Below are 20,741 nucleotides of genomic sequence, written 5' to 3'. Positions count from 1 at the left end.
TGGGGAGGTTACAAGGTGATGAGGTTGTCCCACGGGGGCTCACAGTCTTCATCCCCATTTTCCAGATGAGGGAACTGAGGCCCAGAGAAGTTAAGTGACTTGCCCAAAATCACACAGCCGACAAGTGGCGGAGCCGGGATTTGAACCCATGACCTCTGACTCCAAAGCCCGGGCTCTTTCCACTGAGCCACGCTGCTTCTCTGGTACTAATGATAATAATAACGATGGCATTTATTAAGCGCCGGGGGGGCTTACGAGCAAATCGAGTTGGACGCGGTCCCCGTCCCACGTGGGGTCCACGGTCTTAATCCCCATTTTGCAAGTAAGGTAACTGAGGCCCAGGGAAGTGAAGCGACTTGCCCAAGGCCACACAGCAGACGAGTGGCGGAGCCGGGATTTGAACCCATGACCTCGGACTCCCAAGCCTGGACTCTAGCCACTAGGCCACACCCAAATCCGGGCCCTGGCTCCTTTGCTATCGAGAGCCCGGGCTTGGGAGTCAGAGGTCATGGGTTCAAATCCTGGCCCCGCCAGTTGTCATCTGTTTGACTGTAACTTCTCTGTGCCTCAGTGACCTCATCTGGGAAATGGGGATGAAGACCGTGAGCCCCCCGTGGGACAACCTGATCACCTTGTATCCCCCCAGCGCTTAGAACAGTGCTTTGCACGTAGTAAGCGCTTAACAAATTCATTCATTCAATCATATTTATTGAGCGCTTACTGTGTGCAGAGCACTGTACTAAGCGCTTGGGAAGTACAAATGCCATCATTATTATTATAAATACGATTGAATGCATGAATTAATGTTTGGAGAAGAAAATTGGAGGTGTACAATGAGAGATTGTGTGTGTGTGTGTAAAGCAAAGCAGCATGGCTCAGTGGAAAGAGCCCGGGCTTGGGAGTCAGAGGTGGTGGGTTCAAATCCCGACTCCCCAACTGTCAGCTGTGTGACTTTGGGCAAGTCACTTCACTTCTCTGGGCCTCAGTTCCCTCATCTGTTAAATGGGGATTAAGACTGTGAGCCCCAAATCCCGACTCTGCCACTTGTCAGCTGGGTGACTTTGGGCAAGTCACTTCACTTCTCTGGGCCTCAGTTCCCTCATCTGAAAAATGGGGATTAAGACTGAGCCCCCCGTGGGACAATCTAATCACCTAGTATCCTCCCTAGTGCTTGGTACATAGTAAACGCTTAACAAATGCCATCATTATTATTATTAATTGTGGTATCTGTTAATAATAATAATAATACTGGCATTTGTTAAGCACTTACTATGTGCAAAGCACTGTTCTAAGCGCTGGGGGGATACAAGGTGATCAGGTTGCCCCACATGGGGCTCACAGTCTTAATCCCCATTTTACGGATGAGGTAACTGAGGCTCAGAGAAGTGAATTGACTTGCCCAAGGTCACACAGCAGACATGTGGCGGAGCCGGGATTAGAACCCACAACCTCTGGCTCCGAAGCCCGGGCTCTTTCCACTGAGCCACACTGCTTCTCTTTAATAATAATGATGGCATTTGTTAGGCGCTTACTACGTGCGAAGCAGTGTTCTACGCGCCGGGGGATACCAGGTGATCAGGTTGTCCCACGGGGGGCTCACGGTCTTCATCCCCATTTTCCAGATTAAATTGGGGGTCAGAACAAGTGACATTTATTCATTCATTCAGTCGTATTTATTGAGCGCTTACTGTGTGCAGAGCACTGGACTAAGCGCTTGGGAAGTACAAGTTGGCAACATCTAGAGACGGTCCCTACCCAACAGTGGGCTCACAGTCTAGAAGGGGGAGACAGAGAACTGAAACAAAATATGTAGACAGGTGTCAAAATCGTCAGAATAAATAGAATTAAAGCTGGAAGCACATCACTAACAAAATAAAAAGAATAGTAAATATGTACTAAACTTTCATTCATTCATTCCGTCGTATTTATTGAGTGCTTACTGTGTGCAGAGCACTGGACTAAGCGCTTGGGAAGTCCAAGTCGGCAACATCTAGAGACGGTCCCTACCCAACAACGGGCTCACAGTCTAGAAGGGGGAGACAGACAAGAAAAAAAACATGTAGACAGGTGTCAAAATCGTCAAAATAAATAGAATTAAAGCTAGATGCACATCATTAACAAAATAAAAAGAATAGTAAATATGTCCTAAACTTTCATTCATTCATTCAGTCGTATTTATTGAGCGCTTACTGTGTGCAGAGCACTGGACTAAGCGCTTGGGAAGTACAAGTTGGCAATGGCTGTTAACACCGTCCCAATATTTCCTAACACAGTGTTCTGATGACCCAGCCAAGAGGAAAAAGTCTCAATTGTATTTTCAACACAGTCTTATAGATGTCTCTCTCTCTCTCTCTCTATATATATATATATTTATAGTGCTAAGCGCTTAATACAGTGCTCTGCACGCAGTAAGCGCTCAATAAATACGATTGAATGAATGTCTCTTTTTTTTTAATGGCATTTGTTAAGCGCTTACTATGTGCAGAGCACTGTACTAAGCGCTGGGGGGGATACAATGTGATCAGGTTGTCCCACGTGGGGCTCACAGTCTTAATCCCCATTTTTCCAGATGAGGGAACTGAGGCTCAGAGAAGTGAAGTGACTTGCCCAAGGTCACCCAGCAGACTTGTGGTGGAGCCGGGATTCGAACTCATGACCTCTGACTCCAAAGCCCGGGCTCTTTCCCCTGAGCCACGCTGCGTCTCTTAAATATCTGAGGCAGAAAGAAATATTTGCTACCACCAGCATCTGATGGTATTTATTTTACTTGTACATATCTATTCTATTTATTTTATTTTGTTACTATGTTTTGTTTTGTTGCCTGTCTCCCCCTTCTAGACTGTGAGCCCGCTGTTGGGTAGGGGCCGTCTCTAGATGTTGCCAACTTGGACTTCCCAAGTGCTTAGTACAGTGCTCTGCACACAGGAAGCGCTCAATAAATACGATTGATTGATTGATTGATTGAATCTTCCTTGTCCCATTGGTGAATTTCATTGTGACAGATCCCAGGCCGGGGAGTTGGACGGCTCAGGTCGGATTAGATTTGATCGGATTAAAACTGGGGCCGGGCCCCTCCGCAGCCCGAGTCCGGAGGCTTTGGGTCACGGGCACAATAAAGTGAGAAGCGGCCTGGCTCAGTGGAAAGAGCCCGGGCTTTGGAGTCCGAGGTCATGGGTTCAAATCCCGGCCCTGCCAATTGCCAGCTGGGTGACTCTGGGCAAGTCATTTCACTTCTCTGGGCCTCAGTTCCCTCATCTGGAAAATGGGGATGAAGACTGGGAGCCCCCCGTGGGACAACCTCATCACCTTGGAACCTCCCCAGCGCTCAGAACAGTGCTTTGCACATAGTAAGCGCTTAATAAATGCCATTATTATTATTATTATTCTTAAAATGGGGATGAAGACTGTGAGCCCCCCGTGGGACCACCTGATCACCTTGTAACCTCCCCAGCGCTCAGAACAGTGCGTTGCACATAGCAAGCACTTAATAAATGCCATTATTATTATTAAAATGGGGATGAAGACTGTGAGCCCCCCGTGGGACCACCTGATCACCTTGTAACCTCCCCAGCGCTCAGGACAGTGCTTGGCACATAGTAAGCGCTTAAGAAATACCATTATTATTATTATTATAATGGGGATGAAGACTGTGAGCCCCACGTGGGACAACCTGATCACCTTGTAACCTCCCCAGCGCTCAGAACAGTGCTTGGCACATTGTAAGTGCTTAATAAATGCCATCATTATTATTATTAAAATGGGGATGAAGACTGTGAGCCCCCCGTGGGGCCACCTGATCACCTTGTAACCTCCCCAGCGCTCAGGACAGTGCTTGGCACATAGTAAGCGCTTAAGAAATACCATTATTATTATTATTATAATGGGAATGAAGACTGTGAGCCCCACGTGGGACAACCTGATCACCTTGTAACCTCCCCAGTGCTTAGAACAGGGCTTGGCACATAGTAAGCGCTTAAGAAGCAGCGTGGCGCAGTGGAAAGAGCCCGGGCTTTGGAGTCAGAGGTCATGGGCTCGAATCCTGGCTCCACCACATGTCTGCTGTGTGACCTTGGGCAAGTCACTTCACTTCTCTGAGCCTCAGTTCCCTCCTCTGTAAAATGGGGATTAAGACTGTGAGCCCCACGCGGGACAACCTGATCACTTTGTATTCCCCCCCAGCGCTTAGAACAGTGCTTTGCACATAGTAAGCGCTTAATAAATGCCATTAAAAAAAAGAAATGCTATTATTATTATTATTAAAATGGTGATGAAGACTGTGAGCCCCCCGTGGGACAACCTGATCACCTTGTAACCTCCCCCAGCGCTTAGAACAGTGCTTGGCACATAGTAAGCGCTTAATAAATACCATCATCATTATGATCGTCTGATTCCTAGGTCCGTGCTCTAGCCGCTGCACCACGCTAGGATAAGGGCTGGAAGGGGCAGGTGTGGTATTTATTAAGCTTATTATGTGCCAGACGCCCTGGTAAATCCTGAGATAGATATAAATACAACAGATCAGGGGCGGCATCCGTCCCGCACAGGATTCAGAGTTGGGGGACTGGGGGAGACGCTCCTCAGGGCCGTCCCTCCCAAAAGACACCCTCACCAACACCCCTGGATGCAGGAGGCTTCCTCGTCTAATACAGTGCCCCGCACACAGTGAGCCCTCAACACTTTTGATTAGCGAAGCAGCACGGCGTAGTGGCTAGAGCCCGGGCCTGGGAATCATGAGGTCATAATAATAATAATAATAATTTTGGAATTTGTTAAGCGCTTACTATGTGCAAAGCACTGTTCTAAGCGCTTGGGGAGGTTCCAAGGAGATCAGGCTGTCCCCGGGGGTTTTCACAGTCTTAATCCCCATTTTCCAGATGAGGGAACTGAGGCCTAGAGAAGTGAAGTGACTTGCCCAAAGTCACACATATGACAAGCGGCGGAGCCGGGATTTGAACCCACGGCCTCTGACTCCAAAGCCTGGGCTCTTTCCACTGAGCCACGCTGCTTTGGGTTCTGGGTCATGGGTTCTAATCCCGGCTCCGCCGCCTGTCTGCTGGGTGGCCTTGGGCCAGCCACTTCTCCGGGCCTCAGTTCCCTCATCTGGAAAATAATAATAATAATGGCATTTGTTAAGCGCTTACTATGTGCACAGCACTGTTCTAAGCACTGGGGGGAATACAAGGTGATCAAGTTGTCCCACGGGGGGCTCACAGTCTTAAACCCCATTTTACAGATGAGGTGACTGAGGCTCAGAGAAGTTAAGTGACTTGCCCAAGGTCACACAGCAGACGTGGCGGAGTCGGGATTCGAACCCATTGACCTCTGACTCCAAAGCCCGGGCTCTTTCCACTGAAAATGGGGATTAAGACTGAGAGCCCCACTTGGGGCAGGGACTATGTCCAACCTGATTTGTTCGCATCCACCCCAGGGCTTACTACAGTGCCCGGCACATAGTAAGCGCTCAACAAATACCATCATTATTAGCAAATATCATAATTACTATTGATTGATTGATTGACTGATGGATCGACTCCCTAGGAACATCCAGATCACAGTGTGTCCCCGTCTCTAGATTGCTCAGCACTGACCTATGAGCCTCTCTTTAATCAATGGACCTTACTGAACGCTCACTGTGTGCCAAGCACTGTACTAAACCCTTAAGAGAGTCCTCTATAACAGAATCAGTAGACATATTCCCTGCCCACAAGGAGCTTTCCAGGCTGGGGTGGGGGGTGACCGATTGTTTTATTTCCATCTGTTTCAATTAGCAGGCTAATAGCATTCAATCGTATTTATTGAGCGCTTCCTGCGGGCAGAGCGCTGTGCTGAGTGCTTAAATACGATTAAATGCATGAATAGGGGTCCTTCATTCATTCAATCGGATTTATTGAGCACTTACTGCGGGCAGAGCGCTATACTGAGTGCTTAAACACGATTGAATGCATGAATGGGGGTCCTTCATTCATTCAATCGGATTTATTGAGCACTTACTGCGGGCAGAGCGCTGTACTGAGTGCTTAAATACGATTGAATGCATGAATAGGGGTCCTTCATTCATTCAATCGGATTCATTGAGCGCTTCCTGCGTGCAGAGCGCTGTGCTGAGTGCTTAAACACGAGTGAATGCATGAATAGGGGTCCTTCATTCATTCAATCGGATTTATTGAGCACTTACTGCGGGCAGAGCGCTATACTGAGTGCTTAAACACGATTGAATGCATGAATGGGGGTCCTTCATTCATTCAATCGGATTTATTGAGCACTTACTGTGGGCAGAGCGCTGTACTGAGTGCTTAAATACGATTGAATGCATGAATAGGGGTCCTTCATTCATTCAATCGGATTTATTGAGCACTTCCTGCGGGCAGAGCGCTGTGCTGAGTGCTTAAACACGACTGAATGCATGAATAGGGGTCCTTCATTCATTCAATCGGATTTATTGAGCACTTACTGTGGGCAGAGCGCTATACTGAGTGCTTAAACACGATTGAATGCATGAATGGGGGTCCTTCATTCATTCAATCGGATTTATTGAGCACTTACTGCGGGCAGAGCGCTGTACTGAGTGCTTAAATACGACTGAATGCATGAATAGGGGTCCTTCATTCATTCAATCGGATTTATTGAGCACTTACTGTGTGCAGAGCACTGTACTAAGCGCTTCGGCTAAACCCAGGCCTCCGTTAATAAACGAATTGAGGTTTCTGTGTCTACACGAATTAGTCCTTTTTTCCCTCCTGTATACTGAGAGTGTGTACACACACACACACACACACACACACACACACACACACACACACACACACACACACACACACACACACACACACACACACACACACACACACACACACACACACACACACACACACACACACGCAGCGTGGCTCAGTGGAAAAAGCCCAGGCTTGGGAGTCAGAGGTCGTGGGTTCACGACCACTGCTTTGTGCCTCAGGTCCCTCCCCTGTAAAATGGGGTTGAAGACTGCAAGCCCCATGTGGGGCAACCTAATTATGTTGTATTCCCCACCCCCCAGCGCTTAGAGCAGTGCTCGGCACATAGTAAGCGCTCACCAAATCCCATCCTTATTATTATTATTATTATCATTATGATTATGTGTTTATCCACACCCAGGAAAGGTTGTTGGCCTTTGCAATGGGGGGCGGAGGACGGGGGTGGAATTTAGTCAATCCATCAGTCAGTCAGTCAGCCGTATTTATTGAGAAGCAGCGTGGCTCAGTGGAAAGAGCCCGGGCTTTGGAGTCGGAAGTCATGGGTTCAAATCCCGCCTCTACCAGTTGTAAGCTGTATGACTTTGGGCAAAGTCACTTCACTTCTCTGGGCCCCACTTCCCTCATCTGGAAAATGGGGATGAAGACTGTGAGCCCCCCCGTGGGACAACCTCATCACCTTGGAACCTCCCCAGCGCTTAGAACAGTGCTTTGCACAGAGTAAGCGCTTAACAAATACTATTATTATTATTGAGCGCTTACTGTGTGTGGAGCACTGGCCTGAGCGCTGAGGAGAGGACAAATCGGTAACAGAGGGAGACAGACGGTCCCTGCCCAACAACGGGTGGGGGGGCGGGCCGGAGGAGGAGGGAGGAGGGTGAGGAGGAGGGAGAGGAGGGAAGGAGGAGGGGAGGAGAGTGAGGAGGGGAGGAGGAGGGGAGGAGAGTGAGGAGGAGGAGAGGAGGGAGAGGAGAAGGAGAGTGAGGAGGAGGGAGAGGAGGAGGAGAGAGGAGGGAGAGGAGGAGGGAGAGGAAGGAGAAGAGGAGGAGGGAGAGGAGGAGGAGGAGGAGAGTGAGCAGGAGGGAGAGGAAGGAGAAGAGGAGGAGGGAGAGGAAGGAGAAGAGGAGGAGGGAGAGGAGGAGGGTGAGGAGAGGAGGAGGAGGGAGAGGAGGAGGAGGGTGAGGAGGAGGAGGGTGAGGAGGAGGAGGAGGGGAGGAGGAGGAGGGGAGTGAGGAGGGAGAGGAGGAGGAGGAGGAGGAGAGTGAGGAGGAAGATAGTGAGGAGGGAGAGGAGAGTGAGGAAGGAGGAGAGAGGAGGAGAGTGAGGAGGGAGAGGAGGAGGAGGAGGGTGAGGAGAGGAGGAGGAGGAGAGTGAGGAGGGGGAGAAGAGGAGGAGAGTGAGGAGGAGGGAGAGGAAGGAGAAGAGGAGGGAGAGGAGGAGAGTGAGGAGGGAGTGGGGGAGGAGGGGGAGGAGGGGGAGGAGGAGAGTGAGGAGGGAGAAGAGGAGGAGGAGGGTGAGGGGGGCCGGGGGCGTCGTCAGCATTACGTGCCCGGGAGCCGACGAAGCCCCCATCGGCCCTGCTGCAGTCCGGAGGGAGGGAAAAGGAGGGAAAGGAGGGAAGGAAAAGAGGGAGGGAGGGGAAAAGGAGGGGAAGGAGGGGAAAGGAGGGAAAGGAGGGAGAGAGGAGCTGGGAGTGGGGCGGGCGGTGCAGCCTGCTGGGCCGCGGGCGGGGCCGGACTGAACGCCCCCCCGCCGGAGCCCCGACCCCGGGCCGCAGCCGGGACCGGATCGGACCGGACCGGATCGGGTCAGACCGGATCAGACGGGACGCGGCCAGGAGCGGACGGGCCCGCGGGGCGGAGCGCGGGGCTGCGGAGGAGCGGAGCGTGCGGGATGCACCGATCGCCGCCCATCGCGGGCTGAGCCGGGAGCCGCGCTCCGGGGAGGAGGGGGAGGAGGAGGAGGAGGGAAAGGAGGGAAAGGAGGAGGGAAAAAAGGAGGCAGAGGAGGAGGCACAGGAGGAGGGTTGGGGATGGGGTGGCCGGGTCCCGGCGGGTCGGGGGTCGCCCCCCTGGGCCCGCTCCTCGTCCTGCTCCTCCTCCGACCACGCCAACGCCACCGCCGACACCCACACCGACACCTGCTGCTGCTGCTGCTGCCGCTCCTCGCCGCCGCCGCCGCCGCCGCCGCCGCCGCGCCCGTACTGGACGCCCCCGCCGCCGTCGCAGCCCCCGCCCCTCCGCCCGGTAATCCCCATCATCATCATCATCATCATCATCATGGCATTTATTGACCTGTTACTACTATGTGCCAAGCACTGTGCTGAACGCTCCCGCCCGCCCCCCGGGAGAGGGTTGCGGGATACTCCCAGAAGCCCCCGCGCGGGTGCCCCCCTTCCATCCCATCCTCCCATCTGGGGGGATACTCCCAGAAGCCCCCGCGCGGGTGCCCCCCTTCCATCCCATCCCCCCTGCCCCCTGTCCCGAGGCGGGATGGGGAGGGGATCCGTCCTCCTCCCCGTGTCCTCATTCCCGTTCCCTGCTCCCTCCCAAATTCCTGGACGTGAGGGGGGGGAGGGAAGGGGAGCGCGCGCGCCCGCCCGCGCTGGCACCAGGAGCAGGGGATCCGCGTGCGCGCGTGCGCGCGGGACCGCCGCATCTGTTGCCAGGGAGAGGGAGGTGGCGCCGTGCGCACGCGCAGTGCGGCCCCGCTGGGCCCCGCCTTGACAGCCCCGCCCCCTTAGGGGTGAAGCCCGGCGGCGTGCGCACGCGCAGTGCGTCGCGGCCCGGGCCCCGCCTTAGCAGCCCCGCCCCCTTAGGGTCGAAGCCCGGTGGCGTGCGCACGCGCAGTGCGTCGCGGCCCGGGCCCCGCCTTAGCAGCCCCGCCCCCTTAGGGTCGAAGCCCGGCGGTGTGCGCACGCGCAGTGCAGCCCCGCTGGGCCCCGCCTTAGCCCCGCCCCCTTAGAGCTTCCCCTTAGCGTCGAAGCCCGGCGGCGTGCGCACGCGCAGTGCGGCCCCGCTGGGCCCCGCCTTAGCCCCGCCCCCTTACCTCTTCTTCTTAGCGTCGGAGTCCGGCGGCGTGCGCACGCGCAGTGCGACCCGGTCCCCGCCTTAACAGCCCCGCCCCCTTAGGGCTCCTCAGCGTCGAGGCCCGGCAGCATGCGCACGCGCAGTGCGTCCCGACTAGGCCCCGCCTTGACAGCCCCCTCCCTTAAATCTTCCCCTTAGCGTCGAAGCCTGGCTGCGTGCGCACGCACAGTCCGTCGTGGCCCGGGCCCCGCCTTAACAGCCCCGCCCCCTTAGGTCTTCCCCTTAGGGTCGAAGCCCGGCGGCGTGCACACGCGCAGTGCGACCCGACTGGGCCCCGTCTTGACAGCTCCGCCCCCTTAGATCTTCCCCTTCGTGCGCACGCGCAATGCGTCGCGGCCCGGGCCCCGCTTTAAGAGCTCCGCCCCCTTAGATCTTCCCCTTAGCATCGAAGCCCGGCGGCGTGCACACGCGCAGCGCGACCTCACCCCCTTAGATCTCAGCGTCGAAGCCCGGCGGCGTGCGCACGCGCAGCGCGACGTCATCCCCTTAGATCCCAGCGTCGAAGCCCGGCGGCGTGCGCACGCGCAGCCCGGCCCGAGCCCTGCCTTAACAGCCCCACCCCCTTGAGCCTTCTCAGCGCCGGAGCTTGGCGGCGTGCGCAGGCGCAGTGCGTCCCGGCGGGAACCCGCCATAGCAGCCCCGCCCCCTTAAGCCTTCTCAGCGCCGAAGCCCGGCGGGGTGCGCGCGCGCAGTACGCCCCGATCGGGCCCCGCCCCCTTAGGTCTCCTTAGCATCGGAGCCTGGGGTCGTGCGCACGCGCAGTGCGTCCCGGCCCGGGCCCCCCCCCCCGCCTTAACAGCCCCGCCCCTCGGCGGCCTGCGCAGGCGCAGTGCGTCGCGACTGGGCCCCAACTTAACAGCCCCGCCCCCTTGAGCCTTCTCATTGCCGGAGCCGGCGGGGTGCGCAGGCGCAGTGCTCCCCGACCGGGCCCCGGCCCCTTAGGTCTTTAGCATCGGAGCCTGGGGGCGTGCGCACGCGCAGTGCGTCCCGGCCCGGGCCCCCAGCCATAACAGCCCCGCCCCTCGGCGGGATGCGCAGGCGCAGTGCGTCCTGACTGGGCCCCGCCTTAACAGCCCCGCCTTCTCATTGCCGGAGCCCGGCGGGGTGCGCACGCGCAGTGCGCCCCGACCGGGCCCCGCCCCCTTAGATCTCGTTAGCATCGGAGCCTGTTGGCGTGCGCACGCGCAGTGCGCCCCGACTGGGCCCCGCCTTAACAGCCCCGCCCCCTTAGGTGTCCTTAGCATCGGAGCCTGGGGGCGTGCGCATGCGCAGTGCGTCCCGACTGGGCCCCGCCCTAACAGCCCCGCCCCCTTGAGCCTTCTCATTGCCGGAGCCCCGCGGGGTGCGCACGCGCTGTGCGCCCCGATCAGGCCCCGCCCCCTTAGGTCTCCTTAGCATCGGAGCCTGGGGGCGTGCGCACGCGCAGTGCGTCCCCTGCCTTAACAGCCCCGCCCCTCGGCCGCGTGCGCAGGCGCAGTGCGGCCCAGCCGGACCCCGCCCCCTTAGGTGCGCACGCGCAGTGCGTCCCCCGCCTTGACAGCCCCGCCCCTCGGCGGCCTGCGCAGGCGCAGTGCGGCCCAGCCGGACCCCGCCCCCTTCGGTGCGCACGCGCAGTGCGCCCCGCCTTGACCGCCCCGCCCCGCCGGGCCTTCTCCTCAGGCCCGGAGCCCGTTGGCGGTAGTGTCGTCGACGCCCCTGAGGCGAAGCGGGAGCCCCCCGGCAGCCGCCTCAGGCGAGACCCCCCGGCCAACGACACCCAGCAGCAAGAAGAAGAGGAGGAGGAGGAGGAGGAAGGGGACGAGGCCGCCTCGGCGTCCCCAGCGGGGACCTCGGCCGGTCCCAGCGGGGAGGGCGGCGTCGAGGTCACCCCGGATGATGGGACCCCGGAGGCCTCGGCCACCGTGACCGGGGACGCCTGGCCCGAGCCCGTCGCCTCGGACGTGGGCGACGGGCAAGGGGAAGCCAGGCCCGGCGGCCCGGAGGAGGCGGCCAGCGGGGACACGCCGGGGCCCGCACAGGGCCTGGGCCCCACCGCCGGGGCGCCGGCCCCCGGCTCCCCCGAGGAGGAGGAGGAGGAGGAGGAAGTGGAGGAGATGTGGTCCCCCCCCAACACCGGGCCCGGGCGCCGCCGTCAGCCCGCCCGCCCCGTCTCCGAAGGGCCGGCCCTCGGAGCCGGGGTCCCACCCGGCCCTCGTCCCCGGGGCCACCGGTGGGCCCCGACCATCCCCGGAGCCCCTCGACGTCGACTACTACGACGGTCCGCGGGCCGGTCCGCCCCAGCCCGGCCCGGGCCCGGCCGTCCACCCCCCGGCCTGGAGCCCGCCCGACGCCTACGACGACTTCACCCCCTTCGACGAGTCCGACTTCTACCCCACCACCTCCTTCTACGAGGACGAGCTGGAGGAAGAGGAGGAGGAGGAGGACGGGGGGGAGGACGAGAACGGCCCCCGGCCGCCCACCCGAGCCCCCGGCGGCCGGCCCACCGTCCGGCGGCCCGTGGTGCCCCCGCAGCAGACCGTCGGGGTGCTCCCGGGCGGCGGCGCCGGCCCCAGGTCTCGCCCCGGGGAGCCCGGCAGGGACCCGGCGGCGGGCGAAAACGGCACCGTGTGCCGGGGCGGCTTCGTGAGGCACAATGGCTCCTGCCGTTCGGTCTGCGAACTCTTCCCCAGCTACTGCCACAACGGGGGCCAGTGTTACCTGGTGGAGAACTTGGGGGCCTTCTGCAGGTAAGGACGGGGGGTGGGTGGGGACGTCCTCCTCTCCCCCTCCTCCTCCTCTCCATCATCATCATCATCATCATCAATCGTATTTATTGAGCACTCACTATGTGCAGAGCACTGTACTAAGCGCTTCGGAAGTACAAGTTGGCAACATATAGAGACAGTCCCTACCCAACAGTGGGCTCACAGTCTAAAAGGGGGGAGACAATCAATCAATCAATCAATCAATCAATCGTATTTATTGAGCGCTTACGATGTGCAGAGCACTGTACTAAGCGCTTGGGAAGTACAAATTGGCAACATATAGAGACAGTCCCTACCCAACAGTGGGCTCACAGTCTAAAAGGGGGGAGACAATCAATCAATCAATCAATCGTATTTATTGAGCGCTTACGATGTGCAGAGCACTGTACTAAGCGCTTGGGAAGTACAAATTGGCAACATATAGAGACAGTCCCTACCCAACAGTGGGCTCACAGTCTGAAAGGGGGAGACAGAGAACAAAACCAGACATACTAACAAAATAAAATAAATAGAATAGATATGTACAAGTAAAATAAATAAATAAATAGAGTAATAAATCTGTACAAACATAGATCCGTATATACAGGTGCTGTGGGGAAGGGAAGGAGGTAAGATGGGGGGATGGAGACGAAAGGAAGGAAGGGGCTCAGTGTGGGAAGGCCTCCTGGAGGAGGTGAGCTCTCAGTAGGGCCTTGGAGGGAGGAAGAGAGCTAGCTTGGCGGATGGGCAGAGGGATCGGGGGCATTCCAGGCCCCGCGTTTTCCCGCTCAGACCCGCGGACTTCCGAAACGAAGCGGCGGCTCTTCCGCGAAAATGGCAGGAGGGGATCCGATCCGGGATTCTGGAAGCGGGGGAGAGGCAGTGCGGGAGAGGTGGCCGGGATCGCCCCAGCTACTGGGAAGCAGGAACGGACGCTATGGCCTGGATGAGAGGCGGCTGGGCTCGGGCAGATCGGAGGATGGAAGAAAGGATCAGTTAATTGAATTGATATTTACTGAGCACTTACTATGTGCAGAGCACTGTATGGAGTGCTTGGGAGAGGACAACGCAACCATAAAAAGGATACATTCCCCGCCCACAACACCCTTTTAGACTGTGAGCCCACTGTTGGGTAGGGACCGTCTCTAGATGTTGCCAACTTGTACTTCCCAAGCGCTTAGTACAGTGCTCTGCACACAGTAAGTGCTCAATAAATACGAGTGATTGAGAGTGCGGGCTTTGGAGTCAGAGGTCATGGGTTCGAATCCCACTCCGCCACATGTCAGCTGTGTGATCTTGGGCAAGTCACTTAACTTTTCTGGGCCTCGGTTACCTCATCTGTAAAATGGGGATTAAGACTGTGAGCCCCACGTGGGACAACCTGATCACCCTCTATCCTCCCCAGCGCTTAGAACAGTGCTTTGCACATCGTAAGTGCTTAACAAATGCCAATTATTATTATTATTATTATTATTATTATTATTATTAGTTGACCTTAGTGTCTAGATCGATCAACAATCGATTGTATTTGAGCGCTGACCATCATCATCATCATCAATCGTATTTATTGAGCGCTTACTATGTGCAGAGCACTGGACTAAGCGCTTGGGAAGTACAAATTGGCAACATATAGAAACAGTCCCTACCCAACAGTGGGCTCACAGTCTAAAAGGGGGAGACAGAGAACAAAACCAAACATACTAACAAAATAAAATAAATAGAATAGATATGTACAAGTAACCATGTGCAGACCACTGTACTAAGCGCTTGGGAGAGGACAGCACAACCATAAAAAGCTCGTTGTGGGCAGGGACTGTGTCCGTCTGACTTAGAGAAGCAGTGTGGCTCAGTAGAAAAGATCCCGGGCTTTGGAGTCAGAGGTCATGGGTTCAAATCCCGGCTCCGCCAGTTGTCAGCTGTGTGACTTTGGGCAAGTCACTTAACTTCTCTGTGCCTCAGTTACCTCGTCTGTAAAATGGGGATGAAGACTGTGAGCCCCGCGTGGGACAACCCGATCACCTTGTAACCTCCCCAGCGCTTGGAACAGTGCTTTGCACATAGTAAGCGCTTAATAAATACCATCATTATTATTATTATTATGCTGCATTCTCCCCAGCGCTTAGTACAGTGCTTTCCGCACAGCGCTCAACAAATACGATTGTTAATTGTTAGCAAATGCGATTATTAATCGATCTAGACTGTAAGCTCACCGTGGGCAGGCAATGTACCTTTCTTATTGTTGCGCTGCGTGCCCCCAAGCGCTTAGTACAGTATTATGCACATAATAAGTGCTCAGCATACGGTGCTCTGCACACAGTAAGCGCTCAATAAATAAATACGACTGAATGAATAAAAAGATACATTCCCCGCCCACACCGAGCCTACAATCTAGGTCATCAACCAGTCGGTTGTATCTGCTGAGCACTTATTGTGTGCATAACACTGTACTAAGCGCTTGGGAGAGGACAGCGCAACAACAAGAAAGGTACGTTGCCTGCCCACAGTGAGCTTACAGTTTAGATCAGTTAACAGTCGTATTTGCTAACAAGTAACAATCGTATTTGTTGAGCACTGACTGTGTGCAGACCACTGTACTAAGCGCTTGGGAGAGGACAGCACAACCATAAAAAGATACATTCCCCGCCCACACCGAGCCTACAGTCTAGATCATCAACCAGTCAGTTGTATCTGCTGAGCACTTATTGTGTGCACAACACTGTACTAAGCGCTTGGGAGAGGACAGCGCAACAATAAGAAAGGTACATTGCCTGCCCACAGTGAGCTTACAGTCTAGATGGATTAACAATCGTATTTGCTAACAATTAACAATGGTATTTGTTGAGCGCTGACCGTGCGGAGAGCACTGTACTAAGCGCTGGGGAGAATGCAGCCTAGTCTGACGGACACATTCCCTGCCCTCAACGAGCTTCCGGCCTAGAGGAGGGAAGAGGTTTCCGGGGATTTGGTTTCCCGGGCTTCCAAAATCGGGACTCGGAGGAAGTGTGGAAGCGTGCAGCGTGGCTCAGTGGAAAGAGCCCGGGCTTTGGAGTCAGAGGCCGTGGGTTCAAATCCCGGCTTTGCCAATTGTCAGCTGTGTGACTTTGGGCAAGTCACTTCGCTTCTCTGGGCCTCAGTTCCCTCATCTGGAAAATGGGGATGAAGACTGTGAGCCCCCCGTGGGACAACCTGATTGCCTTGTAACCTCCCCAGCGCTTAGAACAGTGCTTTGTACATAGTAAGTAATAATAATGATGGCATTTGTTAAGCGCTTACTCATCATCATCATCAATTGTATTTATTGAGCGCTTACTATGTGCAAAGCACTGTTCTAAGCGCTGGGGGGGGGGGATACAAGGTGATCAGGTTGTCCCATGTGGGGCTCGCAGTTTTAATCCCCATTTTACAGATGAGAGCCTGTTTATTTATTTTACTTGTACATATCTATTCTATTTATTTGATTTTGTTAGTATATTTGGTTTTGTTCTCCGTCTCCCCCTTTTAGACTGTGAGCCCACTGTTGGGTAGGGACCGTCTCTAGATGTTGCCAACTTGTCCTTCCCAAGCGCTTAGTACAGTGCTCTGCACACAGTAAGCGCTCAATAAATACAATTGATGATGATGATGATGATGATTTATTACTCTATTTATTTTACTTGTACATATCTATTCTATTTATTTTATTTTGTTAGTATGTTCGGTTTCGTTCTCTGTGTCCCCCTTTTAGACTGTGAGCCCACTGTTGGGTAGGGACCGCCTCTAGATGTTGCCAACTTGTCCTTCCCAAGCGCTTAGTACAGTGCTCTGCACACAGTAAGCGCTCAATAAATACGATTGATGATGATGATGATTTATTACTCTATTTATTTATTTTACTTGTACATATCTATCCTATTTATTTTATTTTGTTAGTATGTTCGGTTTTGTTCTCTGTCTCCCCCTTTTAGACTGTGAGCCCACTGTCGGGTAGGGACCGTCTCTAGATGTTGCCAACTTGTCCTTCCCAAGTGCTTAGTCCAGTGCTCTGCACACAGTAAGCGCTCAATAAATGCGATTGATGATGATGATGAGGGAACTGAGGCATAGTAAACTCTTAATCAATTCCATCATTATTATTATTAAGTGTAGGAGGAGCTCCCCGCGGCAGCTGAAAGATAATCCTCGGGGCCTGCGCTGGAGCCAGGGATCGTTGGGAATCTGGCACCTCCAACATCCTCTCTTCCTTTCCCTTTCCCAGCTCATTTCGGGGCCAGAGAGGTGTGAGCACGCGGGGAACCCCACGAGATTCCCGTTCGGGGGCTTCCCCCCCTCCATGGTCGTTGTCCCGATCCCGTCACGTCGTCTTTTGGCCCCCCTGACGGCTCAGTGGAAAGAGCCCGGGCTTTGGAGTCAGCGGTCGTGGGTTCAAATCCCTCTCCCCCTCGTCCCCCTCTCCATCCCCCCATCTTACCTCCTTCCCTTCCCCACAGCACCTGTATATATGTTTGTACATATTTATTACTCTATTTATTTATTTTATTTGTACATATCTATTCTATTGATTTTATTTTGTTAGTACGTTCGGTTTTGTTCTCTGTCTCCCCCTTTTAGACTGTGAGCCCACTGTTGGGTAGGGACTGTCTCTATATGTTGCCAACTTGGACTTCCCAAGCGCTTAGTCCAGTGCTCTGCACATAGTAAGCGCTCAATAAATACGATTGATGATGATCCCGGCTCCGCCAACTGTCAGCTGTGTGACCTAGGGCAAGTCACTTCCCTGCGCCTCAGTGACCTCATCTGTAAAACGGGGTTGAAGACTGTGAGCCCACCAGGGGACAACCTGATCACCTGGTATCCCCCCAGCGAAGCGCTCAGTACAGTGCTCTGCACATAGTAAGCGCTCAATAAATACGATTGATGATGATGATGATCCCGGCTCCACCAATTGTCAGCTGTGTGACCTAGGGCAAGTCACTTCCCTGCGCCTCAGTGACCTCATCTGTAAAACGGGGATGAAGACTGTGAGCCCCCCGGGGGACACTCTGATCACCTGGTATCCCCCCCAGCGAAGCGCTTAGTACAGTGCTCTGCACATAGTAAGCGCTCAATAAATACGATTGATGATGATGGTGATCCCGGCTCCGCCAACTGTCAGCTGTGTGACCTAGGGCAAGTCACTTCCCTGCGCCTCAGTGACCTCATCTGTAAAACGGGGATGAAGACTGTGAGCCACCCGGGGGACAACCTGATCACCTGGTATCCCCCCAGCGAAGCGCTTAGTACAGTGCTCTGCACACAGTAAGCGCTCAATAAATACAATTGATGATGATGATGATGATCCCGGCTCCTCCAACTGTCAGCTGTGTGACCTAGGGCAAGTCACTTCTCTGCGCCTCAGTGACCTCATCTGTAAAACGGGGATGAAGACTGTGAGCCACCCAGGGGACAACCTGATCACCTGGTATCCCCCCAGCGAAGCGCTTAGTACAGTGCTCTGCACACAGTAAGCGCTCAATAAATACAATTGATGATGATGATGATGATCCCGGCTCCTCCAACTGTCAGCTGTGTGACCTAGGGCAAGTCACTTCCCTGCGCCTCAGTGACCTCATCTGTAAAACGGGGATGAAGACTGTGAGCGCCCCGGGGGACACCCTGATCACCTGGTATCCCCCCAGCAAAGCGCTCAGTACAGTGCTCTGCACACAGTAAGCGCTCAATACGATTGATGATGGAAAAAAAACGTGCTTTGCACATAGTAAGCGCTTAATAAATGCCATCATCATCGTCATCGTCATCACCAGGGTGGGCTTTGACGTCACCTCTCCTGGAGGCTGTGGCGGGGGGGATGAGGAGGTGGTCTCTAGGCAACCAACCCAAGGAGCCGCCAGTCGGAAAGCGGAATGAGCAAATTGATCAGAAGTTTCTTTTCGGAGCCCCTTCGTCTCCCCCAGTGCCGGCTCAACCTAAAAACCATGCAGCGGGAGGGCTTCCAGCCGGGTGACCCCTCGGGCCGCCCCGAGAGGGGCTCAGAGGGCCCCAGGATCCCGGCCCCTACCTCCAGCCGTGGCCTCTCGCCAATTCAGGCCTGGCTATTCCCCCCCGATCGATCAATCAATCGATCAGTCGTATTTATTGAGCGCTTACCGTGGACCAAGTGCTGGGGAAGTCCACGTTGGCAACATCTATAGCCCCATTTTCCAGATGAGGTCACCGAGGCCCAGAGAAGTTAAATGACTTGCCCCAAATCACCCAGCTGACAAATGGCCGCGCCGGGATTTGAACCCATGACCTCGGACTTCAAATAATAATAATAATAATGGCGTTTATTAAGTGCTTACTATGTGCAAAGCACTGTTCCAAGCGCTGGGGAGGGTACAAGGTGATCAGGTTGTCCCACTGGGGGTTCACAGTCTTCACCCCCATTTTCCAGATGAGGTCACTGAGGCCCAGAGAAGTTAAATGACTTGCCCCAAATCACCCAGCTGACAAATGGCCGCACCGGGATTTGAACCCATGACCTCGGACTTCAAATAATAATAATAATAATGGCGTTTATTAAGTGCTTACTATGTGCAAAGCACTGTTCCAAGCGCTGGGGAGGGTACGAGGTGATCAGGTTGTCCCACTGGGGGCTCCCAGTCTTCACCCCCATTTTCCAGATGAGGTCACTGAGGCCCAGAGAAGTTAAATGACTTACCCCAAATCACCCAGCTGACAAATGGCCACGCCGGGATTTGAACCCATGACCTCGGACTTCAAATAATAATAATAATAATAATAATGGCATTTATTAAGTGCTTACTATGTGCAAAGCACTGTTCCAAGCGCTGGGGAGGGTACGAGGTGATCAGGTTGTCCCACTGGGGGCTCCCAGTCTTCACCCCCATTTTCCAGATGAGGTCACTGAGGCCCAGAGAAGTTAAATGACATGCCCAAAATCACCCAGCTGACAATTGGCAGTGCCGGGATTTGAACCCATGACCTCGGACTTCAAAGCCCGGGCTCTTTCCGCTGGGCCACGCTGCTTCTCTCTCTGCTTCTCTCTGAATCCCCGTTTTACAGATGAGGTGGCTGAGGCACAGAGAAGTGAGGTGACTCATCCGAGGTCACACAGCAGGCGCATAAATGAATGAATGAATGAATGAATGAATGAATAAATAAATAAATAAATAAATAAAAATAAATAAACATTTGTTAATAATGATAATAATGATGGCATTTGTTAAGCGCTTACTATGTGCAGAGCACTGTTCTAAGCGCTGGGGGGGGATACAAGGTGATCAAGTTGTCCCACGTGGGGCTCACAGTCTTCATCCCCATTTTACAGATGAGATAACTGAGGCTCAGAGAAGTGAAGTGACTTGCCTAAGGTCACACAGCAGACATGGGGCGGAGTTGGGCTTCGAACCCACGACCTCGGACTCCAAAGCCCGGGCGGTTTCCACCGAGCCGCACTGCTTCTCTGTGGCGGAGCCGGGACTCGAACCCAGGTCCTCGGACCCCCGGGCCCGGGCTCTTTCCACTAGGCCACGCTGCTTCCCTTTCTGAAGTTGAGCACTTGCTATGTACCAAACGAGACCACGTACCACCTTGCTATGTACATGTATATACCCCCCTTTTAGACTGTGAGCCCACTGTTGGGTAGGGACTGTCTCTATATGTTGCCAATTTGGACTTCCCAAGCGCTCAGTACAGTGCTCTGCACACAGTAAGCGCTCAATAAATACGACTGATGATGCTGATGATGTACATGTAAGTGGACAAACCTTGCCACGTACCGAACCAGAGAAGCAGCGTGGCTCAGTGGCGAGAGCCCGGGCTCGGGAGCCAGAGGTCATGGGTTCTAATCCCGGCTCCCCCATTTTGTCAGCCGGGTGACTTGGGGCAAGTCCCTTCACATCTCTGGGCCTCAGTTCCCTCATCTGGAAAATGGGGATGAAGACCGTGAGCGCCCCGTGGGACAACCTTGATTACCTTGTATCCCCCCAGCGCTTAGAACAGTGCTTGGCACGTAGTCAGCGCTTAACAAATACCAACATCATTATTATTATTATTATTATTACCGAACACTGTGCTAAACACTGAGGTAAGATACAAGATCATCAGGTCCCCCCCGCCCCTTGGGCCTCACGGTCCAAACAGGAGGGAGAGCAGATATTCATTCATTCAATCGTATTTATTGAGCGCTTACTGTGCGCAGAGCACTGTACTAAGCGCTT

This window comes from Tachyglossus aculeatus, chromosome 13 (assembly GCF_015852505.1).
Source record: "Tachyglossus aculeatus isolate mTacAcu1 chromosome 13, mTacAcu1.pri, whole genome shotgun sequence".
Classification (NCBI taxonomy): domain Eukaryota; kingdom Metazoa; phylum Chordata; class Mammalia; order Monotremata; family Tachyglossidae; genus Tachyglossus; species Tachyglossus aculeatus.
Note: the sequence above shows the minus strand (reverse complement) of the source record.